At 36.6% G+C, this 27260-nt stretch overlaps 1 protein-coding gene across 1 annotated transcript in view; it reads left to right on the top strand.

The window, feature by feature from the left end:
* Positions 1–27260, top strand: part of ADAMTS2 (ADAM metallopeptidase with thrombospondin type 1 motif 2) — a 472323-nt gene that overhangs the window by 32862 nt on the left and 412201 nt on the right. The gene's annotated exons all lie outside the window — the stretch shown is intronic.

Below are 27260 nucleotides of genomic sequence, written 5' to 3' on the forward strand. Positions count from 1 at the left end.
AAACAAGTTAGAATGATATTCCAAGATTAATAAGATAAGATTTAATAGGAATAAATGCAAAGTCTTTGACTTTGGCTAAAAAAATCAATTGCAGTTGTGGAGAATGGTAGAAGTATAATTATAGAATAACATCAGTGGTTTTGAATTTAGAATTTTGTGGTTTGCAAGCTTAAAATCAATTAATAGTATGACTAACAGTTATTGTGATAATTGGCCAGAAATACCTTCCCATTGAGCTTGAGTATGCTATACATGTTGTACAATCAGAATTTCAGGATCAAAAGAAACATCAATGTTTTAGTCCAATTCTTAGAGAAGCAATGACATTTATAACAATATCCCTAAGATATCTTGATGACCTTCAGTGAAAGAGAAATTACTACCTCCTTAGGTAGCCTCTTACACTTTTAGGCAGCTCTAATTTTAGGAAGTTTTCCCTTATATTGCGTCAAAATCTTCCTCTTGCTTGTATCCAACCTATTAGAAATATTTCTATTCTCTGGGGCCAAGGAAAATAATTTTTCTCCCCCTTTCACATGAGAACCTTGCACATCTCAAGGTAGCGATTGTGTTCTCCAGGCCGTTTCTTACATATTGGTATCAGTAGTGAACTTTTCGACTACCTCAGGAAAAGAGATCTTATAGACTAATTGAGTATAAGAAATCAGCATTAGCATCTATTTGAAAGATGCCAAATTTGAAAAAGGAATAATTAATGGTTTCTCTAAGTCTAGAATAAACTGCTATTAATGAAGGATGCCATTTGGTCAGAGACAGTCAGAATAGCTAAAAGATTAAAGAATTCTAGAGGAGTAAGAGAAAAAAAATAAGAGGTGTTTAGGTGGCAAAATGGTTCACGGAGTAGGGAGTTGGAACAGATGATTTCTAAGCTCTTACCCAATGTTAAACCTATGATTCTATAAGAGGTACCCCTATACTAGCTGTGATGTGGGTGGTACTTCACGGGAGGTGGTTTAACTATTTCCAACATGCAGTAGAACTGTGTTGAAACTAGGAATTTGTATATTTGATAGATATGGTATATGATATGATATATGTATGATATATATGGAAGCATAATGAATATAGGAACTAACTGAAGACATTTGACCATTATTAGTTGGTCATCCATTCCTATTTTAGGTATGGGCATTACTGCTAACTCAGGATTGCTCAGATAGGGGCCATTATTGGAAGGAAAAAAAAACTATTCCTTTTGTAAAATCCATTTTACTTGAGAAAAAAAAACTAGTCATTATTCATGAGCACATAATTCTTTGGCTCTTTGTCAAAGAATTGTTTAAATCTACAGGCAGTGACTTCAAGGGCTAGATTGCCAAGAGAATGAAAATTTGATTTTTATTCCAATCAGTGGACTTTGCAAATGAGCATCAAACTTCTTTCTAGAAAGAAACTGACGTTTTGGGAGGAAAAAGTCCAGCTAACGGATATTTATTATGGTTTCCTAAAGGAGTTAACAAGAAATATTTATTATAGTTTCCTAAAGGAGTTAACAAGAAATACACCCAGGACTCTCTTATAATCTATGTGGAATTGTTATTTTCCTGTCTCAGAATAAAATTTTTATCCAGTGAAGAGTAGTAAATATTAAGCCTGAGGTAATGGAGAAGGTCATGGTTAGGGAGTTTATGGGATCACAGGATCCTAAATTTAGAGTTGGAAAATACCTTAGATGTCATTTAATCCAAATCCCTCGTTTTATGGATGCAAAAACTGAAGCCCAGAGATGTTTGGAAAGCATGAAATAGAATTTTACTTATGCCATTTCTAAACCCTGTGACCTAGGGCTAAGACAATGGAACTCAACTAATCCTTTGTTTACTCATTTATAATATAGGTGTGATAATATCTGCTTTGCAAAAGGAATGGTATGAGGGTTATTGTTAGAATGCAGAAAGGCACAGCAAAAATTTAGTATGCCGAGTAGGAGAAAAGACAGTCACAATCTTTTCTGTATAGATCAGTCCTCATCTGGAGAATTACATTCAGTTTTCAATCACATTTTAGGAGGTTTATTGACAAATTGGAGCTATCCAGAGTCTCCAATGTCCAGAGAACAGTGATCATGATGGTGAGGGGATTAGAAACAATAATATATGATGAATGATTGAAGAAACCTGAGGAAAAGTTAGGAGTTATGTTCAATACTTTCAAGTATTAGGGTGGCTGTTATGTGGAAGAGAGATTAGATTGTTTTGTTTGAGCCTACAGAGTAGGTATCAGTGAATAAAAATTATAGGGAGGCAGATTTCAACTCAATATCTGGAAGATAGAGCTTTCTAAGAATTAAAACTAACAATGAAATTCATGGACTTCCTGTGACTGGAGTGTTTCAAGTAGAGGGGTGTGGTATTGGTTAGAAGGTTGGCTTAGATGACTAACCTAAAAATATCTTCCTGTTCTAAGACTCTGAATTTATGACATGATATAATGTAAAGTGCTTTGCAAATATTGATAGATTTAGCCAAAAAGTTAATTTCTCCTACTGTTATTTATTTTAAATATTATTTTTCTTTTATTCTGATTTTCCATTCCTTTACCTTTGATTCACTGGTGAATTTACCATGTTTTAACATTAACCTTTTAGTATATGCATTTCTCTCTGTCTTTGTCTCTGTCTCTCTGTCTCTTTCTTCCTCCCTTTCTCTCCTCTCTGTATTTAACTCATCTTTGTATGATTCAGATGAAAGTGAGCCCATTCATGTATAGCCCATTCCTCCATGTTTGTATTGTCTTCTTCTAATGCATCCAGTTATGTGAAATAGTAAATCTCACTCCCTTAATCCTTTTCTCTAGTGTATTCCATTTTCCTTCCCTTGTCTTTTTTTTTCCTCTTAAGATAGCAAAAGTATATAAAACTGCTTCCGGATCATCTCTTTTATTTACTCCACTACTTCTGAAGTCATTAGTGTTCTGAAAGGACATATCTTTCCTTTATTAGAATAAAAAATTTTAATTATCATGAAGTCCTTTTCAATTGCTCAAGTGTATTTACTTTTCTATTTTTCTTTCAACTCTTCTTCTATTTCAAAGTATCTGTTCAGTTTTGATATCTTTATCAGGAATACTTGGAAACCTTACATTTCATTAAAGGTTCATTTTCCCCCTATAAGACTGTATTTATCTTTGCTAGGTACTCTGTTCTTGGTTGTTACCCTTTATCTTTTGTTTTTGGAACATTATATTCCAAGCTCTTCTCTTTTTTATAGTGATAGCTTTAAGGTTTTGTATAATTCTGATTGTCTTGATATTTGAACTCTTTCTTTCTGGTTTCTTATAATATTTTTTCTTTGACATGGAAACTCTGGATTTTAGCTATGATGTGACTGGAAGTTTTGATTTGAAGATTTCTCTCAGGAAGTGACTTGGAGTATTTTTATTTTTACTTTTATTTCTGATCCTAATAGATCTGGTTAATTTTCACTTACAATTTCTTGAATTATAATAACTTGAGTTTTTATGGTTGAAGTTTTCAGGTAGTCCAGTGATACTTTGATTATCCATCATGATGACCTGTTTTCTAGGTTAATTGTTATAGGAGATACCTTAAATGTTCTGATCTTCTTTAGTCTTTTATTTTGTTCTAATATTATTTTATTAAGCCATTGTTCTCTAGTTGGTTTAATCTAATTTTCAAGATATTGATTACTTAAGAAAGATTTGATACCTCCTGTACTAAACTGTTATTTCCCCCATTCTTATCTCTAAAGCTTTCATTTTATTTATTACTATTACATGCAAATTCTTGTTTTATTATTTATGTTAATTATTTCTTTATTTTTATGTTTATTTATTATGTTTAGTATATAAATATAAATAATATTTATTAATTATTATTATTTAGATATTAGTAGAGCTTGGGGAAAATTTGTGATTTTATTTAAAGTTTTACTTATAGATGATTTGAAGTTATTCTCTTATTTTAAGTTTGTGTCTTAAGCTTTTCTGGTTCCATAATATTTCTTTATCATCAGTACTTTCTTCTGTTTACTCATTTTTACATATTTACTTAGTGAATTGGTGTTTCTTGGTGGGACCATTCAGGCTTTGTACTCTTCTGGAAGGAATGATGGGGCCTTCTTTGATACTGATCTATATAACCTGGGATTTAGGTAATCAGTGATATATTCTCCAAGGAAGAAGTGACTGGCCAACAATCACTATCAGTTTGATACATATTGGAACTATCTATGTGGATAGACAGTGATTTTCTGTGAGCAATAGTCTGAGCCAGGATATTCTCTGATCATTGTCTTTTAACTCTGAGCCCTATGAGTTCCTTTATTGTGGTTTGGGGTTAGAATTATACAGCCACAGATTTCAGGTATCTTTGGCAGGATCCTGATCCAGGTTCTCATCATCTTGCCTCTGGTACATGGCTTCATGCTTTAGGCTTCCCTGGCTTATGTCTGGTCTTTGATGTGGAAGGCTTTCATGAGCTAGCCTCCTGGACAAACCTTTTCTGTCTAGATCCCTTCCCTCCTGCCTACAGACTTTGGCTGTCTACAAATCTTGGCTGTGTTTTTGGGGAAATTTCATCTAGTAAAATGCACTTACTGCTATTTCTCCTTGGATTTCTTGATCATTTATCAGTCTAGTGCTCTCTTAAAAATCATTGTTGGAATAATTTTCAGAAAACTTGACTGGTCTTTCACTCTACTATCTTGGGGACAGTCTGTTGCTATGTTATTTACTATTTGTTGAACACCTACTGTGTTTGGCACTGAGAGCATTCACTTTAGACATGTCCAAATTGTTCTGCTAAATCTTGCCCAGATTAGACACCATTTGGAGTATTATTTTTAATTTTGAGGGTATGTTTTAGGAAGCTTACTGATAAACTAGTGCTTGTCCAGGGGAGAGCTATAAGGAAAGGGGACCTTCTTGGAAATTATTTTCTATTCTTGTTGATTAAAGGATTTAGGATATTTATCCTGAAGAATGCAAGATTTTTGAGGAAAAAGACAATTTCATTTTTATCTTTGTATATCCAGTATCTAGCATGATATCTTGAACATATTAGGTGCTTAATAAGTACTTAGTGAATTGAGAAGAGAAGACTTGAGGGAATATGGTAGCTATCTTCAATTATTTTGAGGGCTGTCAAGTGGAAAAGATTAGACTTATTCTGCTGGGCCCTGGAGAACAGATCTAGGATTATTATATAGAAGCAGATAGTGACTTGATGTAAGGAAAATTCCATGACAATTAAAGCTACCTGAGAAGATCTTCAAATGGGGACTGGATGGCATTTGTTAGGGAGATTCTGGAGTATATTACTACTTAGATAGAGCTTGTTGGCCGAGACCCCTAAGGTGCTTTTCAGGTCAGTTATTTTGTGTTTCTTTTAGCTTTTTAGTGTCTGGGCTGACTAATGGAATTGGTTAGAATGTGGGCCTGATGTGATCCTGATAAGTGTATATGAATGTGTATATGTGTGTGTTGTATCCCACAAAAGTGGCCTGTGTATACATGTGTATTCTAACCACAAAGAAGGGCTGTGTGTATAAATGGGTGTTCTGTCCACAAAAGTGATGTGTCCCTGTCCAGCTGCTTTACAAATTGGGACTCTTGAGAGAACGAGAATGGCTCCTTGCAAGCCCATCATTATGCTTGGAAAAGCTAACCAATACTAATCTTTGTCCATAAAGGGCAACATTTTAGAACAGTATTTAGATGCAGCATTTTTGGCTTACCCAGCCCAGCTGTCACCAGCCATTTACATTCCTTGGTCTGATATAGGTTGGCATCTGGACTGTTTTCTGTAGGCTCTTTGGGGAAAGGTAAGCAACTATTTCTGGTCTGTTGGTTCTGTGGTGAACCATTAAACGCCCTGGGCTCTGGACTGGAGCGCCATTCTTCAGAGCTTGGGTACACTCATTGGTATGGTAATTGGGTCCCTTTCTTTCCCAGTGATATGAACACAGTGATTCATCCTGGGTTCCCCTGAATCCCTGATTCATCCATTTCTCCCAATTGAAGACTTCCCCATTGATGGGGGAGCTCCCTGTCCCATTCCATTCCATTTTTGGACAGCTCCATCTTGAATTATTTCCTTATATTAAACTGACCTTTCTCTGCCGTTTCTGTCTACTGGTCCTAGATAGATAGGTAGATAGATAGAAAATAGCTTTTCTAGGGGTAATCAGAAGTCAGAAAACACTAAGGCATACATTTATTTGCATGATATTTTTATATATTTGCTTTTATTAATTCATTCTTTCATTTAAGGGATTGGCAAATGTCACATCCCTTTCTTGCTCCTGAAGCACTATCTTTGCTAGTGTCTGCTACATAGGGATGATGTTTCTGATGTCTTATGGTCTTTATGAAGTGGCAAAGAGTATATCAAGTTGCTTGAGAAATGAAGAAATCAACTGATTTGGCTAAGAGATGGATCCACACTAATGATGCATCGACAGTAAGATGGTGCCATCAGCACCCATCACTCTTTGTGTTCCTAGTGACCTGTCAGTGTGTGCATTGGCTGCACTTCAGGCAGGCAGCTAGCTCCTGTCTGACAGCTGCCTGCCAACTCGTCTGCCCCTGGGGACCCGTCTTTTCCCAATGGGTGGTTTGTTTACTTAACTGTCAACACAGCATTGGGCTTCAGGGCTATGGTGAGAAAGTGCTGTTTGCCTAGCAGACGCTGCTATCTCAGGGCAGCCTGGCTTAACGACAAATGGGTCTCTGTGTGCTCCTTTCCAAGGCTAATAGTCATTGTGGGTTGCTTTTTTGTTGCTGTTAACACCCTTGGTGTCCCCTAGTGAGGACAAACTGCCAAGGGTTGGGAACAGAACTGTCGATAGAAACTGGCAGGGACTGTTTATTTGTTGATATTGATTGGCTATTTGCTTTATGCCAGAGTGACTTACCCAGATTCTCAAAGTTTTTTTTTTTCTCTTGAAGTTGCCAGAGGTTTGTGAAAGATGCCACAAGAAATTTCACTTGTTCTGCTTGGCTCTGGAAGGCAGAACTAGAGCCAATTGGTGGAAGCTGTAGGACTGCAGATTTTGGCTCGATATAAGATAGAAATTACATTATAACTAATAATTAGGGTTATTTACTGGTAGAATGAGCTGATTGGAAAGGGAGGGGATTGGTGATGAGTTCTGCACTTCTGGATATCTTGAAATAGACATTAGATTACTTGTTAAGGATGCTGTGAAGGGAGAAGCATATTTTGGGGAAGGTTCGGACTAGCCCCATTTCTATGTCTATAGCATAGAGGTTCACAAATTCTTAGAGTTAGAAGGGATCAGTGTGCATAAACAATGCATAGGTTCATAGATTGTTAAGAGTTGGAAGGGTAGTTCAACACCTTTGTTTTCAAGATGCAGAAGCTGAGGACCAAAGAAGCTAAAATAACATGTGCAATATCACGAAGAAAGTAGGGCCAGAAGGTGGACCATGTTCTATGACTTATCTTACTGTCTTCTGTACCCTTGCTCCAACTAGCTTGAAATCATAGATGGAGTCCTCAGGGATGTGACTGCCCAAATCAAGATACTCCGTGCCTCAGCACTCTTAAAACATGAGCCCTTTCAAGTGTGTTTACTTTAAATATAAAGGCAGAAGTTACAATTGTTTACTGACCTTCTATGGCACTGATAAAAGTAAAAAAAAAAATATATATATATATATATATATTCCCTTCATAAATCTAGGGCACACATTCCCACAAATTCGCCATCATTGAGAAAATGGTTTTTGCATATGGAACACACTAGTAGAAGGATGCATACTTAGGGAACATAAGTGGTTTAGGAAATTCAGATCTCTATTTCTAGAGGGATCAAATATTCTCTTTATTCTTGTAGTGTTCTCATGCTTTTTCTTGCTGGCCACAGATTCTTTGCTAGGCAAGTCATTTAGCTGGGCTCTGTGGTCTAGATCTTCGTAGCTCAGCTTCTAATGGCCAAGGCTGGATCTTTTTCTTGACTTCTTAAAATTCTTCTGTCTTCATTCTGAGCCTCCTCCCTGCTGGCTTCTATTGCATAACGCCTTCTGCTATAAGATAGATACTGATGGGGAAGGAGGAAAGAAGAAAGAATCCTGCCGTTCTTCATCCAAGTGAAAATCATACTCAAGGACTAGATTCTGCTTCATGGTTGACTCTCTTCTCTGCCATGATGGATCATACTCTTCACATGTCTCCTCAGAGGGAATATTTCTTAGCGTTCAAAGACCAGCAAAAATATGGCTGATCTTTTGCTTCCCAATGACTAAATGCCATTTAAATCCTTTGAGTTTGAACAAAAAATTTCTTTATGTAAGGAGAAACAATGTAAATTCTTTATATCTCATTGAAGATTTAACTAGTTTATCTTGTTATCTGCCCCTTATCTTTTATGATTTCTTTAACTGGGGGGGGGCATAAATCAATTGATCAAGCAAATCCTGGTCAATTTGGTTCTCATTCCCATAGGAGTCTGTGTTTTCAGGGATACTGTGATTCTTTTAAGAGAGAGGGAAATGAAGAGAGGGGAAGGAAGAGAGAGAGGGAAAATTGCCTCACTAGAGATTTTCAAGCAAAGACTGAAGACTGGGTGTTGGGCATGTTACAGAGGAAATTTTTTCATTAAGATATGAGTTTGGTTAAATCACCTCTGAAGTCCTAACTTTGAGAGTCTGTGAATTTTTTTTTTTTTTGATTTGGTTTGTAGCATCTCTATCTGTATTTAACTTTCTATGTATTTAGAAGATGTGATTAGATTAGATTAGATTTTAATTAGATTAGAAGATTCTAAGACTCAGTCTTTCTTAGCTTCAATTAAATCAAGGCATATGGTAGGTAAGTGGTATGGAGAATAGATCTCCTGGCCTGAAATTAGGAAGACGTGAGTTCAAATCCAACCCCATAACTCTGAGCAGGTCACTTAAACTGCTATTTGCCTTAGTTTTCTCATCTGTGAAATGGGGATAATAATAGCACCTATCTACTAGGGTTGTTGTGAGAATCAAATGAAATAGTTATAAAGTACTTAGCGCAGAGCCTGGTGCATAGTAAATGCTTAAATAAATGTTGTTATTCTTCTTATTATTGTTATCATTATTATTTGTATGGAATGATGGAATTGTAGGATCTAGAGATGGAAATAATATACTGAAACAAAATGGACAAAATTACTTTCCCAAAATCATGACACTAGTTAGAAAAATGCCTAGAATTTGAATTCACGTCCTCTGAGTTCAAATCTAGTATTCTTTCTTATGTCATATTGTCTAGAGTTCCTAATTGTGGGTGACAATTTTAATACATAAAAAAGGGCTCCCACAGGTGGCCTATGAAAGGCATTTTTAATGTTATCCTATTCTGTTCAGAAAATGTGAGAGAGAGATAGAATATGTTCCCTTCACAAGAGAAAAGTCCATAATGATGTGCCAGAGACAGTTTAATGTGTTATTGTAGTGTTTGGGGTAGAGAGCTTTTATTTTATTTTTAATTTTTACTGCATTTTCAGGAAAGAGGCCTTTTTTTTTCTATCATGGATCTGTTAGAGTCCTCTCTGATTCTGATATTTGCCATTCTGTGATTCATTAGGAATATACAAGTAACCATAATAATAATAACCAGCATTTATATATAGTGCTTTAAAGTTGGCAAAGTATTTTGCAATTGTGATCATGTTTGGGCCTGATAACAATCATATGGAGGAGATGTTATTATTACCCTTAATTTCCTTTATTTTGCAGATGGGGAAACTGAGTCAGGGCTAGGGTAAGGACTCAAGTCTTCCTGATTCCAAATCTAGATCTCTTATTTATTATGTCACTCAACTCCCATATGGGACCAACTTTCTCCTTTTTTTTCCAGAGTTAAGATTATCCATCAAAATTAGTGTCTCTTTTCTATTTCAAGGAAGATGTCACTACTTAGAGTCTTTTCAGTGCTCCTCTTTTGCAGCAGTTTTTGGAGCTTATGAGATATTCTTCTGTATCTCTTTCTTGTGGGGGAACATATCTAACACTTAGAAAGTGGATTTTATTTTTGGAAACAATCAAAGGCTATTTATTATTTGGAAGCCAGTACAGTGAATAAAGTGAGGAATTTTTTTTTCAATCAGCAAAATTCTACCTTCTCTTCCTCTTTTACTCTCTTCCTCAATTAAGGAAGAGAAACAAAATTCTTGTTATAAACATGTACAGTCAAGTAAAAATAAATTTCCACATTCTCTCTCTCTCTCTCTCTCTCTCTCTCTCTCTCTCTCTCCTCTCTCTCTCTCTCTCTCTTTCTCTGTCCCTCTGTCCCTTCCTCCCTTCTTTATTCTTAGTCCTTCAGTTGACCATTACATTAATCAAAAATTTTAAGACTTTCATTGTTGTTTGTCTTTCCATTTTGTCATCACTGTATAAAGTTTTCTCCTGGTTCTGTTTACTTCACTGCACATCAGTTGGCTCAAGTTGGAACTTGAATGTATTGTGTCTGATGGCTTGCAGGATGTTTTCTTTGACTTGAAAGCTCTGAATTTTGTTTATGATGTTCCTGACAGTTTTCTTTTTTTGACTTGAAAGCTCTGAATTTTGTTTATGATGTTCCTGACAGTTTTCTTTTTTTTTTCCCAGAAGGTGACTGATGGATTCTTTCTGTTTCTGCTTTATTTTCTGGGTCTAAGAAAGTTTGAATAGTTCTCTTTTAATGATATCTTGAATTATGATATCTTGGCTCTTTTCCCTACTTCATCCCACGATGGCTTTCAAGTAGTCCAGTAATTATTAAATTCTCTTTCCTGGATCTATTTTCCAAGTTAGTTTTTTCTATGAGATATCTTACTTTTATCCTATTTTCTAATCTTTTGACTTATAAAAAAATTCTTGTGTCTCATATAACTATTATCTTCTATTTGGTCTATCCTAATTTCAGAGAGTTTGTTTTTTGGGCAAGATCTTATATCTCTTATGCCAACCATTAATTTTCTTTCCAATACTTTCTTTCACAGAGCTAATTTGTTTTCCAACATTTCCTTTCCTTTTCTAGTACCTTATCTCCTTTATAAAAGCACCCTAAAATTTTTTGGAAAAAGCCCATGCTACATTTTTTAAGTTTTTTTTTTTCTGGTTTTGCATCTTGAGCATCCCTATCACCATAACAAATTTTTATGTGGAGATTTAAAAAATTACTTATTCTTTCAGTCTACCTCCTGAATTTGGAACTTATGTTAGTGTCAGGCTCTGCATACTTCTGGATAGAATGTCTGGCCTCATCCTGCATTTTAATATTAAATGTTGTTTTATTCTAGGATCTCAGAGATAGCTCAGTCTGAGAAATCTACAAGCTTTCAATGGTCCCAAAATGTTCTAATCTGGGGTAAAATCTGATTCATTCCTCATGAACTCTATAAGTTCCTGACCTGCATTTGTAAATGAGCAGCACACCTGTGGGCTTCCCCTCTTGGAAGCCCAGTAGACTGCTGCTGGTCCCAGCCAGTATCAATTAGCTAGAAAGTTCTGCTGGTTTAAAATTGAGCTGCAGGAATCAGGAGATCATTATACATGGCAACAACAAGACTATACGATGATCAATTCTGATGGACATGGCTCTCTTCAATAATGAGATGATTCAAACCAGTTCCAATTGTTCAGTGATGAAGAGAGCCATCTACACCCAGAGAGAGTAGTATGGGAACTGAGTATGGACCACACATAGCATTTTCACTCTTTCTATTATTGTTTGCTTGCATTTTTGCTTTCCTTCTCAGGTTATTTTTTCTTTGTAGATCTGATTTTTTCTTGGGCAGCAAGATAACTGTATAAATATGTATACATATATTGGATTTAACCTATAATTTGACATATTTAACATGTATTGGACTACCTGCCATCTAGGGGCGGGGATGGGGGGAAGGAGGGGAAAAGTTGGAACAGAAGGTTTTGCAAGGGTCAATGTTGAAAAATTACCCATGCATACGTTTTGTAAATAAAAAGATTTAATAAAAAAAAAACAACAACCTGAAAACTGAGCTGCAGGCTTCCCTTTGGTCTGGGATTCCTTCCATAGTTATTCTATTGTAGGCTTCAGACAGGGCTGGAGGCTGGATTTAAGACTGATTTCTGGGATCAGAGCCACACAGCTGCTGTTTGCTTCTGAATTTGCCCTGTCCTAGGTACAGAGCCTTAGGCCCATATGACCACTCCTCATTTTGGAATACCGCCCCAAGCACAGGCCTCCTTCTCAGACCACCCTGGATCTTTGATTCAGAATGGGTAGTGAGTTGCCAGTTTGTACCTCTTCCTGCACAGTTTAGACACAATTAAATGGCACAAGGAATAGAGTGATGGACCTGGAGTCAGGATGACCCAAATTCAAACACTCAGACACTTACTATCTGTTTGATTCTGTTCGCCTCAGCTGCCCCATCTGTAAAATGAGCTGGACAAGATAATTGTATAAATATGTATACATATATTGGGTTCAACCTATATTTTAACATGTTTAACATATATGAGCTTACCTGCCATCTAGGGGAGGGGATGGGGGAAGGAGGGGAAAATTTGCAAAGGTCAGTGTTGAAAAATTATCCATGCATATATTTTGTGAATAAAAAGCTTTAATAAAAATGAGCTGGAGATAACTAGGGCAAGCTATTCCAGTATCTTTGCCAAGAAAACCCCAAAGTCATTCACAACTCAACAACAACAACAACAACAACAATACAACAACAGCAGCATTGGATCTAAGAACATCTATGTCCTGATTACACAGTTTTCTCTGTGCTGGAATGATATATCCACAAGGCACTTTTGTCCAGAACCGGTCTTAGTGTCCAAAAACTTCTCTGTCTGCTTCCATATGTTGATTTGAACTGGAAAAATGATTCACCACAATTTTTTTCTTGGATCTCCCGATGAAGATTTGATTTGGTACATTTTGTAGATCTGTTTGGAGGACTGGGGAGGCAAGGATGGAGCAGCTCTTGAGACTTCTTCCTTTTATCCCTCCATCTTGGCTTCACTTCAGAGTAGTTCTTTTAATCAAGCACCAGTGGAAAGCAGGGAAAACTGGTTTCCCAACTGGTCTGAAGGCTTTTCTTATACAAAATGTCTGCCTACAATATGGGTAACAGCAGCATATTTAGATTAAGTGTAAGGCCTCCTAAAAAGAATACTATGAAGGACAAAAGTGTTCCTTTTCATATATTTTTTTACTTATTTTAAAATTTTATTTATTTTATTTTTAACTTATGAAATGAAACAAGCATTTCTATAATATAGTAGAATTGAAAAAAAAAGATGATTGCACATAGAACTGCAATTTAGTTTGTTCAATTTGTTATTCATGTCTTTTTATTTTTCCTTTTTTTTCGCTAGAGATGATTACCATTAGATACAAGTTACATATCTATTTATATATTATATGTTTATTATATATATGTAAAAATCATTAAAAGTTGTATTTGCTTATTTTTAAAAAGTCTTTGTTTTTTTAGTGTCATTTTCCAGGGACACAATGCTATATACCTGAAAAAGCTAAACTAGGAATCTTAAGGGCTGTGGCTGTGTGACCTTGGGAAGAAGTCTCTGGGCATCCGAAATATGGAGGTGACATTTTGTGGCATATGATAATGAATTAGCTATCTCAGAAAATATTGCCAAGTGCTTAGAGTTCCTTGGAAAATAGGTACTCTCCAAGCACAACCTTCTGCCAATTTTTGATAATGACTAGGGTGGTTGACCAAGAGGTGGAGCAAATACCAGTTCCCTTTGTGCCTATTATTTATTGATTTTTAAAAAGCACTTGACTCATTATAACCAACAGCAGCCTTCAAGGCTGTCTGTCCTCAGACAAGACACCATCCACGTATATGCTGAAATGATATAAGACTCTTTGATCAGGATGAACACGACCTGTCCAGTATTGACATCAAAAGGCACTTTTTTTAAAAGAAGAAATATTTGTTCCCCTTAGGTATTTGCTAGTGTAATGAAGGATGTTCTGGGCAGTTTCAGTAGAAGAAGAATCTCTTTTTGGTAGCAGAGTTCTCCAGATGCTTTATTTTGCATATGTAATACACTAATTGCATAGGGTTCCAGAGTGCTGTAAAACTTCCTCTGTGAAATACCCAGCAATGTAAAAGAGATTGATCTTAAGTACGTTGGGAAAAAAGTGGATAATAATTATACATTGCCTAGACATGAGCATGTATGCTTCTTATATACATATGTGGAGGCAGCATGACATAATATACTCAGAAGAGGGAACCAGATGTACAATGGATAGAACATTGGATTTAGAGTCATAAAGACCTGAGTTAAAATCCTGTTTCATATACTTATTAGCTCTGTGACCTTGAGTAAATCACATAACTTTCTTCTGCCTCAGTTTCTTCATCTATAAAGTAAAAGGACTCTAACTTCTGAAATCTCTTTCAGCTCTAACGACAGGTTCAGAAACTGATTCTGTTACTGATTCTGTTTATGTGACACTGGACAAGTAATTTTTTTTTTCCAGGCTTCCTTCCTTCCTTCCTTCCTTCCTTCCTTCCTTCCTTCCTTCCTTCCTTCCTTCCTTCCTTCCTTCCTTCCTTCCTTCTTTCCTTCCTTCCTTCTTTCCTCTTTTCCTTCCTTCCTTCCTCCTTCCTTCTTTCCTTCCTTCCTTCTTTCCTTCCTTCCTTCTTCCTTCCTTCCTCCCTTCCTTCCTCCCTCCCTCCCTTCTCCCTTTTTCTTCTTCCCTTCCCTCTTTTCTTTCTCTTTCTTTCTTTCTTCTTTCTTTTTTCTTTCTTTCTTTCTTTCTTTCTTTCTTTCTTTCTTTCTTTCTTTCTTTTTTCTTTCTTTCTTTCTTTCTTTCTTCTTTCTTTCTTTCTCTTCTTTCTTTCTTTCTTTCTTTCTCTCTTTCTCTCTTTCTTTCTCTTTCTCTCTCTCTTTCTTTCTTCCTTTTCTCTCTTTCTCTTCTTCCTTCTTCTCCTCTTCTTGCTCCCTTTCCTTCTCTTCTTCCTCCTCCTCCTTTTCCTCTCCTCCTTTTCCCCTTTCATTTCTTTCTTCCTCCTCCTTTTCCTTTTCCTTCTCTTCCTTCTTCTTTTCCTCCTTCTCTTCTTCTTCTCCTCCTTTTCCTTTTCCTCTTCCTCCTCCTCTTGCTCTTCCTTTTCTCTTCAGCTTTTTAAGTTTTGGATTCTTCTTGCATGGAATGAAGTTGATATTAAAATATGGGTCAAGATTGAGCCAGTAGGTGGAGATTTAAAAAAAAAACTGTGTTGTAAGGTTTAGAGGGATAAGAGACAAAAAATCAAGCAGATGATGAAAATAATAACTGATAATTATACTTACCATTTGTATAATGCTATAAGGTTTAAAAAGCCCTTTTCTCACAACAATCCTATCCTGGAAAGCAGGTAGTATGAGATACTATTATTCATCCCATTTTACAGGTAGAGAAACTGAGGCTTGGAGACTAACATGCTCAAGGTCTCACAGTAAATGTTCATGCTGAGATTCAGACCTAGCTCTTTCTGCTTTGAGTCCACCATTCTTTCCACTAAACCACATTTTCTTTCCATTGTATGCTTCACCAGATTCCCAATAAATGTGTGATATTATTTCTTCTTTATCTCAAATGCATTTGGGGGCATGTTCAATGTCCTTTGCTTGTCTGTCTTTGCAATTGTGGTGTTCTCTCAGGTCATAGATTGGGAGACAGGTATCAAATACACATTCTCCTTTTCCAAAGCCTCTGCCCTCGGTTGGCAGGTCTGCTGATGGGAGCTGGTAGCAACTGCTACTGCTGAGTTTAATTTCTGTTCCTGAGAAGGAGAAACCCTGAATACTGCACCATCCTCCCAGTGTGAGCCTTCTGTGTGGGAAGCATCTAGTCAGCTCTCTATTGCCCTGCTAATGTGTGTCTGCTTTCCAGCAACAGGAAGGAGGCATTCACCAATCTCAGCTCCACCTTTGGGACTCACAGACACAGACCACAATCAGCTGCTGACCTCAGGTATCTGGGAGTGAATATCTCCTCTCCTTGAGGTCTAGAAAGCTAAGACTGGGTGACTTAATGTTTCCTTCTACTTAATCTTTTTTTTTTATTTTTTCAAGGAAGACAAAACATTTCATCCCAGAAAAAATAGTTTCTGAGATCAGTAATTGGAAATTCTGGATTCAAATCTTGATTTATTTGTGTAGTTTAACCTTTCTGGCCTCAGTTTTCCTCACTAAAAAAATGAAAGAGTTGGAGTAGATGGTCTTTCAGGTGCATTTTTGTTCTAAGACCTATGATTTCATATTCTTGGAGGTGACTTTTGAAAAGATATAGATTGATCATAGATTTAGAGCTTTATGGTCAAGGATCATCTAGAGTCAGATAAGTCCCTTAACCTCCCCTAGTTAAGATTTAGTAAGAATCAGAGGTGTGATTTGAATACAAGGCTCTTAATTGTAAAGCCACAGTTCCTTCTCCTATACCTCACCAATAGCTTTCTGGAGCCAGGGAGACAAACTAGCATTTGCAGAAATATGAGGAAGAGGGAAGTTTGAGGAAAAAGTCAAGTTGATTTTACAGGATCATAGTATTTGAGATGGGAGGAACCTTAGAGACCATTTAGTCTAGAGGTTCTTGCCTATTTTGTAATATGGATCCTTTGCCAGTTTGGTGATGTTAATGGATTTCTTCATGGAATAATGTAATTAAATGCATAAAATATAATGCAAAGAATTACAAAGGAAGCTAATTATATTGATATATAGTTATCAAAATATAAAAAATATCCTGAGGTCAAGGACCATAGACCACAGATCCTGATCCAACTGCTCCCTTTTCAAGAGAAGGATACAGAAAGGTGAGAAGTGACTTTCTCAGTCATATGGCTAATAAATAGCAATATAGGATTTGAATCTTAGTCATCCCACTCCAAACAATGCCTTTTTTTCTGAATCCCTTTACAAGTAGAACAATTGAGGCACAGAGTATTTTGCCTCTTGTTGCATATCTTTGAATTTGGTTGTGAGCCTGAACTTTCAAGGAGTTTGAAGTTTAAGACTGTGGGATGTGATGTAATAATAATGTACATTTCTGTGTGCTTTAAGATTTGAAAGGTACTTTCATTGCAGTAACCTTAAATGAGGTATTTCATTTACCTTTTTTTTAAAAAAATATATGACAAAACCAGGCTCATCAAGATTAAGCGACTTGTCCAGGACTATATGCCTAGGAAATATCAGGAGTAGGGCTGAAATGCACATTTTGGATGCCAAATTGAATCCTTTTTCTTCCTGCCTCAATTCAACAACAACCAAATTATCAGATGTCGTCTATGTGTGTCAGTGCATTAGGACTTCGGAATTAGGAATCCAATTTTCTGTAAGGTAACATCTGTGCCTCATTTGTGTTCTTTATAGAACCATAGCATTTAGAGTTGGGAGGGACCCCAGAGATCACCTAGTCCAACCCCGTCATTTTATTGAGGCCTTAGAGAAGGGGAGTGATTTATCTTAGCTCACATAGCAATTCACTGCAGTCAAGTTTTGAATTTAGGGCTACCAACTCTCACTTCAAAGCCCTTCCCTCTATACCACATTACTTCTGATTGCCAGTGGCATTTTCAGTATTAGGCTAATCAGTTTTTTTTCTGCCCTCTTTGACATTATTTCTTCCCTTCTTTCCTCTGGACTCTTTCTTTTGCCTTCCTTGTTTCCCATTTTCTAGACACAATAATTAGCCCCCAAGCCAAGATGGACTGGGGCCAAATAATTGTATGTATCTCTACTGGGAAACTCCAAATGTGGTTTCTGTTTTCTAATTTTCCACATCCCCATGGAGAAATCCCCATCTAAAGTGTTTTTCAGGACACTGAACAGTCCTGTTTTTCACCCACATCCCCTTTTCTGGACTTCTAATCCTTTCCATTTGTTTGGGGACGGTCTTCTAACTGAAGAAAACTCTAGCAGAAGCAGCATGAGAGCTTCAACCTCATGGGACTAATCAAATGCCCTAGAAATGGCAGAAACAGCCTTCCTTTGGCATTTTTGCTCAGGAGGGAGTTGCAAGCCATGTGTTCTAATTGGTTGGGTCTGTCCACCAGTCATAAATTCCTATATTCCTCTACCCCTCCTCCCTCAACACACAATGTTCATTCTTGAGAAATTTTTAGTTGAGAAAATATAGCTTCATCTTCTGAGTTCTTCTTAGTAGTTATATATATATGTGTGTGTGTGTGTGTGTGTGTGTACACACACACACACACACACACACACACACATATATATACACTACATCTATGTGTATATCTGTAGTATATATACATAGATACATACATATTTATATATTGCATATACTTCTATATACAGATACATACATGCTTCTATATATACATGCACACACTCAGTGGGGTATCAACTAGAGAAAGTAAGATTCTAAAATTGTGCATTTCCATTAATATTCTATCCATTCCTCTCTCTCCCATACTCTGTTTGACTTTGCATGAATATGCAGATGATAGAGTAGAAACTAAGTCTTTGCAGCAGACCCACAGCTCCTAGATCTTGTAGGGCTTTCTCCTGTGAAGTCAAGGGGAAATAGGGCCTGAGCCAGATGTGGCTTCCCACCTCCTGGGGCCTCCTTACTCTTTTTTTTTTTTTTAAACATGTGTAGAGGCTTGGAGCTAGGTTGTCTTAATATTAAAAGCAGGTGTTGTATTACCCTCTCTTAAGCTGTTTGTATTTAAGGGACTGTCAAGTAATTACTGCTCCTGACTTGGCTCATCATAGGCCTGTGTTGTTTCTGGTCACACTGACCCCTTACTATAGCTGCTGTTTAGCCCTTCAGCCTCCCCCTAGTGCTCTTGCTTGGTCAGAATGTTGTTGGTCCATATATCCTGGGAGATCCCTTCTCCTGTTCACAGTCATTGGGAAGCCTTCCCTTCCTGTGCCGGTTTGGGTAGCTTAAAGGGATGGGCTGGATCCCTTAGACTGTGGAGAACCTGAGGTTAAGTCCTGTAATCCTGTAATTCTAGTAATGCAGAATAATGATAATTATAAGATTGCAAAGTGCTTTCCATATGTTATCTTGTTTGATGTAAATAATTATTTACTGGAAGGGACTTTAGACCATAGAGTGCAGAATGTCAGCGATGGAAGGGATCATAGAATACAGTGTTAAAGGTGGAAAGGATATTAGAGACCACTATTTTAGAGGTAAAATAAGACTCCCTTATTTGATAGGTAAGGAAGCTAAATCCCAGAGGATCCCAGAGAAGTGAAATAACTTGTCCCAAATTACACATTTAATTAAAGGTCAATCTGGGACTAGAACTCAGGTCTCTTAATTCTGAGGTCCAGTCTTTGTCTCTCATACTTGCTGTTTGTATCAGATTTCTATTCCTCAGAATGAGATTGTGGAAGCTGTTTTTGCTGGGTGAAAATGACACTTTCTAGACATATTTCTATGTCTAGAAATTCATCAATGTCAGAACTTTAGAACATTTTAATGGATGACTCAGTATAGCATTTAGGTTGTCTATGAAGGTTTGCCAGGGACTTGAAATATGATTTCCCTGAGGTTCAAAGGATGGACCTCTTTCTTTTCTTTCATCTTGGTCAATCTAGGGTTGCCCTTTCTTTGACTTTTCTGGAGGAGAGCCGGCACAGCTGCTGGTTTTACATTGTTTTAATTAACGCCCTGCAGTAAGTCTGGGCGGTACCCAGTAATAATCCATTTCTCTTAGAATTTTGTAGTTGTTTATATTATTTGTTTCCATCTCATGCCTTACTCACTGGGAAAAGCCTTTTGGATTGTAAGGGTAATAGTTGTCTGCTGGAGAAGTTAGGAGTAACTTTCTTTTAGTGTTTTTCAGTGCTTCCAGCCATGTTTTTCTCTTATAGGAAATCTGACTAATTGAACAATAAAGCTGCTTTGATATCTTCACAGCCCAGATCTGCTCTGATTGTTAACATCATTTGTTACATTGTTTATATGACACTGATATGAAATTGGGACCTTTCAAAATCTTTATATAATGATAACTATATCTCTTTTTGAAAATAGCATTTTATTTTTCCACATTATGTATAGTTTTTAACATTCATTTTTGTAAAACATTGTATTACATATCTTTCTTCTTCTCACCCTTTCTTCCTCTTTCCCCAAGACAAATGCAACTCTTTTAAATATATTTCCATATTTGTCATGTTGTGCAAGAAAAACCAGATCAAAAGGGAAAAAAAACATAAGAAAGGGGAAAAAAAGCCCACAAGTAAACAAACAAGAACAACAAAAAAGGTAAAAATACTATGCTTCCATCCACATTCAGTCTCCATAATTCTCTCTGGATACAGATGGCTCTCTTCATTCCAAGTTTATTGGAATTACCTTGAATCACGTCACTGTTGAAAAGAGCCATCCATCAGAGATGATCATAATCTTGCTACTGTACAGTATTCTCTTAGTTCTGCTCACTTCACTTAGCATCAGTTCATATAAGTCTTTTTAGGCTTTTATGGAATCAGCCTGTTCATCATTTCTTATAGAAAAATAATGTTCCATTACATTTACATACCATAACTTATTCAACCATTCCCCAACGGATGGACATCCACTCAATTTCCAGTTCTTTGCTACTACAAAAAGGGCTGCTACAGTTTTGTATACATAATCATTTTTCCTTTTTTGTGATCTTTTGGGATACAGACCCAGTAGAGACACTGCTAGATCAAAGAATATGCCCAGTTTGATAGTCCTTTGGGTATAGGGTTACTATATCTCTAAATACATATCAACCACACTGTACAGACACAAAACACACATGTGTATTTTTTAAAATAACTTTTTATTGACAGAATCCATGCCAGGGTAATTTTTTACAACATTATCCCTTGCACTCACTTCTCTTCCGATTTTTCTCCTCCCTCCCTCCATCCCCTCCCATAGATGGCAAGCAGTCCTTTACATGTTAAATAGGTTACAGTATATCCTAGATACAATATATGTGTGCAGAACCGAACAATTTTCTTGTTGCACAGGGAGATTTGAATTCAGAAGGTATAAATAACCTGGAAAGAAAAACAAAAATGCAAGCAGTTTATATTCATTTCCCAGTGTTCTTTCTTTGGGTGTAGCTGCTTCTGTCCATCCTTGATCAATTGAAACTGAATTAGCTCTCTTTATTGAAGAGATCCACTTCCATCAGAATACATCCTCAAACAGTATTGTTGTTGAGGTATATAATGATCTCCTGGTTCTGCTCATTTCACTTAGCATCAGTTCATGTAAGTCTCACCAGTCCTCTCTGTATTCATCCTGCTGGTCATTCCTTATAGAACAATAATATTCCATAACGTTCATATACCACAATTTACCCAGCCATTCTCCGATTGATGGGCATCCATTCATTTTCCAGCTTCTAGCCACTACAAACAGGGCTGCCACAAACATTTTGGCACATACAGGTCCCTTTCCCTTCTTTAGTATCTCTTTGGGGTATAAGCCCAGTAGTGGCACTGCTGGATCAAAGAGTATGCACAGTTTGATAACTTTTTGAGCATAGTTCCAAATTGCTCTCCAGAATGGCTGGATGTGTTCACAATTCCACCAACAATGTATCAGTGTCCCTGTCCCCTCCCACATTCCACATTATCTTTCCCTGTCACTCTAGCCAATCTGACAGGTGTGTAGTGGTATCTCAGAGTTGTCTTAATTAAGCATACATGTGTAAAGATTCATTGTGCATGAGCATGAAGATTCATGATGACACATGTGAAGACACATGATTTATACATGTACTCATGAATTAAACTATATGCTTGTAAATACATATGTGTGTGTGTGTGTATACATCTATTAAGATACTTACAAAAACAACATCATTCTGTAGACAAGTACATCATTCAGGAGTAGATTATTCACTCTTCTGGTGGTGTATAGTGACCTTTTCCAGTCCTTAGAGTCCTAAGTTGCAGAGTATTGGTGGTCAAGAGCAGCAGTAGAGAATAGGAATGTGTGTGTGTGTGTGTGTGTGTGTGTGTGTGTGTGTGCATGTTGAAGCCAGATATAAACAGGTGTCTATTGCTCCCAGTAATCTATTTGTTGGAACCGGGTTCTTGTTCTGGTGAATGAAACTGAGCTTTGCTCCCAGCTGTGAAATGCAGATATATTTTCATTGAGTAATCAGACTGTAATCAAGGCAGAAAGCTTATTCATAAACAAACAACCTCTGGGAAAAAGGGTAAACTTAAGCATGGTTCATTAATTTGCTAATTGATCTTCCCTGCTGTGGGTTTAGTCAGTGTTGGTTTGAGCCATCACCACATGTTGCATGATATGTTTCCATATCTTTGTCAGAATGCTGCAAACTTCAAAATGGGCCTCATCTTAGAGTTATGAGGCCTGACCAAGCCCACATAAGTGATCCTTTTCTCCTAAATAGTGTAGTGGAAAGAGCAGAGTCAGAAAATCTGGCTTCAAGTCCTGGCTGTACCATTTATTAGCTGTGTGAACTTGAGTAAACTTCCCCTGTTTCAGCCTCAGTTTCCACAGCTGTAAAATGAGTGGGTTGGCTTAGATGTGCGTAAAGGTCCTATCAAGTCTTGATATTTTAGAATTCTGTGGAAAGTTATGTGATTATACCCCTCTTCCTGGTCCTATTCTTGGATGGGGATGTGAATGGAATTTGTCCTGGGGTAAAGATTCCATAGTACAATTTGGAGCCTTTGAAGTGGGTTTGTGGGAAAAGGCTGTGACTGGGAAATCTCTACATAGTTGGGTACCAGAAGCAAGAAGCCAGGAGTCTAGATGCAAGATGGACTGCTAAACTGAGGAACCACAGATGGCAATTGGAGACATTGTCAGTCCCAGAATCTGAAGAGGACCATAAGCAAAATGTGGTCTGGGAGTATAATATCATGATTTTGTAAAGCTTTGATCCTGAGATAAGTAACAGGTAGTAGGATCAACTTAAGAGTTTTCTTTAGTCTGCCATATACTGGCAGCAGTATTCTCCATTTTCCTTTGCATTTGCTGCAGCTAGATAACTTTTGGCACCTGGACCTCCCTCTTTGGTAGTTTCTATCTCTTGTTGGTAGACAATGTCTTATAAATGCAATGTGGGCTTATTGTATCATTGGGCACCAAACTGTGCCTGTGACTGCCTCTTAGTGCCCATGCTTGTAATCAATGTAGATTTTGTAATGATAGCATTGTTCAATCAGAATATTGTGGAGCCTGTTCTGATAATAATAATGATGATGATATAGTGATGGATAATCTATAATGGTTTGGATTTTACAAAGTACTTTATATTATCTCATTTGAGCCTTAAAATAGCTTTGTAAGGTAGTAATATGAGTAAAGTCATGGACCTATATTTTCATTAGTCTAGGGAATTCCTGGATGTGGAAACTAGCTATTAGAGCAGGCCAGCATCTTCTCTGCTACTTATAGAGAATTACCTAGAGAATTGACTCAGGATCACACAACCAATTATGTATGAGAGGTAAGACTTGCACACAGATTTTCTTGGCTCCAAGCCTTTTACTGCTCTATTCTGCCTCTTTTAGGTAGGTTTTACAAATAATCTGAATCCCATTATACCCTAGAACAGTGGTTCTCAAACTTTTGTTCTCAGTATCTTCATGTTGTTAAAAAAAAAAACTATAGAGGATCTGTTCAAAGAGTTTTTGTTCACATGAGTTATATTTATAGCTATTTACCATATTAGAAATAAAAAATAATTTTGAATTTGTAGACCCTCTAAAAGGGTTTCAGAGACCCCAACAATTTTTTGGACTTTGAGGACCATTGCCCTAGAGAGTCATACAGCTACTAAGGATTAAAAGCAAGATGGAAACTTGGGTCTTCTTGGCTCCAAGGGGAATACACTATCCACTATCTCATGTTGTTATTTTCTAAGAAGTTACAAAGCCCTCCCCCATGTTTAGAATCAGAGGAAGAGCATATTTCTGAGAACAACAATATAGGTAGAGTCTCATGGAATTTCTTTCTGTGACCTTAGGAGGAATTTTCCTGCTATCAGATATAGATTTCCTGATTTACAATCATTGGGATAGCCTGGAGATGACTGGATGTCTATAAGTCTTAATGGAAATGTAGTAACACTTTTCTTCATTAATGAGCTGTGTGTATATATGCATATTATCTTTTTTAATTAAAGCTTTTTATTTTTCAAAACATATACATGGACAATTCTTTAAATTAGCCTTTGCAAAACCTTGTATTCCAATTTTCCCTCCCTTCCCCCATGCCTTCACTTAGATGGTAAGTAGTTCAATATATGTTAAACATGGGAGAGATATATGTTAAATCCAATTGCATATTATCTTTTACCTGATATACGGGACACCCCCAAAGTTTTAGTACAGTTTTAAGTTTTAATAACTCTGGAAGCATATATGCTACAAACTTACAAAAACATTGTTTGAAAGTTTATTTAAATTTAATTAACACATTTTTTGTGAATTGTGAATAATAATTTTAATTTGAATTTAAGCAAGGCAAAGCATCTTACCATTGTGCAATGTGAGTGTGGCAACAATTTTTGAATTATACTTTCTTAGATTGGTGGATCTGTGGGGGAAATCTTTTTGCTTAGCTACTTTGGGCACCTGATTTATTTCCATTCAATTTGTTGCTTGTGGATTCACATCAAAATTATTATGTAGCAACAAAACCTAATTCTTTGCATGATCTTTTGTTTAGGATGACAAATGCTATTGTTTTAGTCACTGAGCAGAAGCTGTTGAAGTTTTTACAAAATTTGAAAGTCTCCCAGAGTGATATAGCTCAAGATGGTAGTAATATTGAAATTTAGTGAGAAACATTTGAAATATTTCAACATTTAAATAATTTACCTTTCAGATTTTGGGGGTAAGTCTAAAGCATTGAAACTCTTGAAGTTATTAAAGCTCAAAGCTTTACTTGGACTTTTGAAATAACTCATATTTTCTTTGTTCCTCTAATTTTAAAGTACAGGGAAGATCTTTTTAAAAAGAAAAGTTGTATTTATGCCCTTTGTTTTCACATCTTAGCTGTTTTCAGGTGTATCCTACTTCTATGTGTTTCGAAGTCCAATGAGATCTCTTACAGTCAATTAAAAATAAGACCAATTGCTACATTGTCTGTGACAACATATATTGTATCTGTGATCTAAAGGGAAACTCGTATATTATCTCCTCTGAGACTATGCTTTGTTACTTGTATTATTTTTCTTCATTTTGATATTATCTTCATATTATTGTAGATCTTTTGGCTTAGCTTACTTTGAATCCACTCATGTATATCTTTGCATATTTCTCCAAATTCCTCATACCCATTGCTTCTTAGTAACATTCATATACCACAATATGTGTAACCATTCTTCACTTGATGGGTGCCTACTTTGTTTTTTGCTACCACAAAAAAAGAGCTATTGTGAATATGTTACAGTTGGGACTTTTATAACAGATCTTCTAATTTCATAAGGAACTCAATAGTTTTCCAAATCATTTCCATGATATATAATATATCTTGTCTGTAATCCACTTAGGAATGTTAAGGGAACAATATTGTGTTGATATGTTGCTTAGTAATCTTGAATCATGAGACCACAGAATAACAGATTTACAGCTGGAAAGGACCCCAGAAACCAACTAATCAATTCCCTTCATTTTATATATGAAGAAACTAACCTCCTGGAATGTTAAATGACTTGCCAAAGATTACATAGTATTGTACGTGTTAAAGGCAGGATTTGAATCCAGGTTTTCTGGCCTTAGAGCAGGGGTTCTTAACTTTTTGTGTGTGCCATGAACCCTTTTGGCAGTCTGATGAATGAAGCCAGTGGACTCTTCAGGAAAATGGTTTTGAAGGTATAAAATAAAATGAATAAAATAAGAAGGAAATTAATTAAATTGTAATAATTATCAAAATATTAAAAAGACCCAAGTTGACAGATCTCATGTTAAGAACCCCAATGTCCATTGGTCTGTGGATAAATGTTTAACAATTAACTCTCTGAAAAAAAATTACAAAGGAAAGACTTTTAAGTTGAATATGCACTGTTAAGATTTTTCTCCATTATTTTCTCAAGTCTAGATATTTGATAACACAGTAAATCAAGTCTCAGATTTTGTAGCATTTGCTGATTTCTGAGATGTAAATGCTCAAACTTAAGATTTAATAATTGGGTTGGGAGCTCATATAAGCTGGCTTTAACCCCTTGTCTAAAGCTAGATTTCTTTCTCGTGTATTATTTTATGTCTATATGAAAGTGGTAAAGGAAAGGTCATTGAATGCATGTAACCTAAAGCAGATAGCCAGAGTTTGCTTCACATTAGATTTAAGATGTTTAAAAAAAAAAAAGCAATGGGGCAGCTAGATGGCACTGATTCAAGAGAACTTGAGTTCTTAACATTTACTGTGTGGCCCTAGGCAAGTCATCTCCCCAATTACCTCACCAAAAAAATAAAAAAAGATTTAAGTCTGATCTATTGGTATTGATCTTTCTCCTCTAGTGTTCCATGCCTTCACATCCAGGCATTTCTCACAATTGCTAGCATTTATATCATATTTTCAGGTTTGAAAAGCACTATCATACATTATCTTGCCGATCCTTCTAAACAGCCTTATTATTATCTCCATTTTATAGATGAGAAAACTGAGACTTAAAGTGGTTTAGTGATTTGCCCAGTATCACACAGCTAAGTATTTCATTCAGGCAGATTTGAAATCAGATCTTCCTAATTCCATGCCCAGCATTCTAAACTGCCATCTAAATCTTCTCAGAAGAGGATTTTTCTTCAGGTTTCATTAATGTTTTGTGGATGTGATTCATTTCCTCTGACATATAGTACATCTGTCTTTTGGCTACCAAACTTTGATATTTCTTTTAATTAGATGGTCTAAAAGTTGAGGGTATTCTTAATAGCCCCTCTCTGCTTTTCTGCCATTCTGCCTCTATTGATGCTGAGATGGAAATGACAGAGGCCCAAGGCTTGTTGGTGATTTTCCATCTGTGTTTCATGGGCCACTGAGACCCACCTGGGGGGTCACTGTCCTGGCAGTGAACCTCTTCACACTTGGCCAGACTGGTTTATCGGACAGCAGGCACAGTCTGTCACCGGGCCTGCCCTCCAAGCTTTCTCAGCATGGTCAGATTATGCCCTGTTGGCAGAGCTTAAGGAACCAGAGGTCCCTCTCCACCATGAGGAGACACCAGAGGAAGACTTCTGGGGGTGTGGGATTAAAAACCAGAATTTGTCCTATGTCGATGACTTCTTATTGTTTACAGAGGAATCCCCTTATGAGAGTCCTCGGCGGCAAGCAG

The sequence above is a fragment of the Antechinus flavipes genome, chromosome 2 (genome assembly GCF_016432865.1).
Source record: "Antechinus flavipes isolate AdamAnt ecotype Samford, QLD, Australia chromosome 2, AdamAnt_v2, whole genome shotgun sequence".
Lineage (NCBI taxonomy): Eukaryota > Metazoa > Chordata > Mammalia > Dasyuromorphia > Dasyuridae > Antechinus > Antechinus flavipes.